This window comes from Etheostoma cragini, chromosome 23 (genome assembly GCF_013103735.1).
Source record: "Etheostoma cragini isolate CJK2018 chromosome 23, CSU_Ecrag_1.0, whole genome shotgun sequence".
In the NCBI taxonomy this organism is placed as follows: domain Eukaryota; kingdom Metazoa; phylum Chordata; class Actinopteri; order Perciformes; family Percidae; genus Etheostoma; species Etheostoma cragini.
The window spans coordinates 924,617-926,677 of record NC_048429.1 but is presented as its reverse complement, the minus strand read 5'-3'; the positions used below and the strand labels follow the sequence as shown (position 1 = coordinate 926,677).

Here is a 2,061-nt window from a genome sequence, read left to right as displayed (position 1 = left end):
CCCATCCCCCCCCCCCTAACCTCCACACGTCACACCTGATCTTAAAAATCTGCTTTTTAAAAATCATCCAGGTCAGGTAAAGAAACTGAAAGCAGCAGAAGTGAACCTTTTTCTTTTCTTTAACCTTTGTGATGTCCTTTCCTTCGACCTTGAAAACCACTTTTTACGTCCCCTTTTTCAATGTTCAAACCAAAAAATTACTCACCTTTTGAGTCAAGTCAAAACAAAAAGTGATTTTAATTTACTTTTTTAATTTTAATCTGTTTATTGATCCCCAATGGGGAAATTACAAGTAACATGTTTAATCCATTGATGTTGACACACCAACAAACTGGAAATGTACACTGAACTAAATCATGAACGGGACAAATTTGACCCGTTTTCAGTGTTTTTCATCACAAGAAATGGGCCTTCAAAATAAGAGCTTAACCATCAAAAAAGCACCCACAACATTGAAAAAGTTACAAAAATGTTGAAAAAAAGGGTTAAACATCTGAGACTTGTTCTCTGTACACAAAAGGCTTATTTATCTCACAAAGTGTTCACAAATCTGTCTAAATCTGTTAGTGAGCACTTCTCCGTTGCCGAGATAGTCCGTCCACCTCACAGGTGTAGCATATCAAGATGCTGGTTAGGCTTTTTATAAATCATCCAGTTCAGGTAAAGAAACTTAAAGTACCAGAAATTAACCTTTTTCTTGTCTTTAACCCTTGTGTTGTCTTTCCCTCGACCTTGAAAACACGTTTGACGTCCCGTTCTCAAGGTTTTGTTGCTTTTTTTCATCAAAACAAAAAAAATTCCTCACCTTTTGAGTCAAGTTAAAACAAAAGGTAACATGTTTGATCCGTTATGCTTACACTGAATTAAATTATGAATGCAATATTTGTTATTTTTCGTGAGTTGGACTTAACCCTCATATGGTCCTCGGGTCAAATTTGACCCGTTTTCAGTGTTTTTCATCCCAAAAAATGGGCCTTCAAAATAAGAGTTGAAAATGTCAACATTAGAAATACACAATGACTTTGGAAAAAACATCAAAAAAGCACCCACAACCTTGAAAAAGTGAAAAAAAAATTGAAAAAAAAGTTATTTTTTCATGTTTGACAGGAAGACAACACAAGGGTTAAAGATCTGAGACTTTTTCCACGTACACAAAAAGCTTATTTATCTCAAATAGTGTTCACAAATCTGATCTGTCTAAATCTGTTAGTGAGCACTTCTCCGTTGCCGAGATAGTCCGTCCACCTCACAGGTGTGGCACGTCGAGATGCTGATTAGTCTTTTAATAAATCATCCAGTTCAGGTAAAGAAACTTAAAGCACCAGAAATGAACCTTTTCTTGTCTTTAACCCTTGTGTTTTCTTTCCCTCGACCGTTAAAAACACTTTTGACGTCCCTTCCTCAATGTTTTGTTGCTTTGTTTCATTAAAAAAAAAAAAAAAAATCATGTTTTTATCTTTTTCCCCCAATGTCTTTGTCACTTTTTTTATGTTTTGGTTGTTTTTTCCAACATTTTTACGCTTACTTACTGTGTTTTTGAAGATTGCGGGGGGGGGGCGGGGGACATGTCCCTCCTGTCCCCAGGGGACATTACGCCCTAGGGAACTCGTACACAAAACAACTTTACAACTGTTAATGTCGGACATCTTAAAATGACGCGAGGATTCAAGCAGTTATCACAAGATGGTTAAATGTGCAAATTTTTCACAAAATGAAGGAAAAACTAATTTGTTTGAAACTTGTCATGATGCATTTTTTATTATTTTTTTATTTATAGATTTAATGTGTTTTCAAACTCTATATTAACCTTAAACGTGGGACACTTAGTCCTTTGGATTATCTGTTAAAGATCTGGGGACGGATGACTTTCAACGACAAAACAATATTTCGGAAAACAAAATGCCGCTAAACTCAACATTTTACTAATTTATAACTTTAAAAAACAACAACAACAACCTTGCAGTCACAATGAGGTCATTAGGATCTAATGGCTTATTAATCTGAAGTAAATTCATGAATTAATGAGCAGGTCGGTGTGGATGAAACGGGAGGGGGGGGGGG

At 35.8% G+C, this 2,061-nt stretch overlaps 1 long non-coding RNA gene across 1 annotated transcript in view; it reads right to left on the bottom strand.

Moving 5' to 3' along the window:
• Window positions 1-1,215, bottom strand: part of LOC117938513 — a 16,432-nt gene extending 15,217 nt beyond the window's left edge. The window contains exon 1 of the long non-coding RNA XR_004655414.1: window positions 1,148-1,215. This is a non-coding gene — a long non-coding RNA (uncharacterized LOC117938513). The remainder of the gene's footprint in view (window positions 1-1,147) is intronic.
• Window positions 1,216-2,061: the final 846 nt, after the last annotated feature.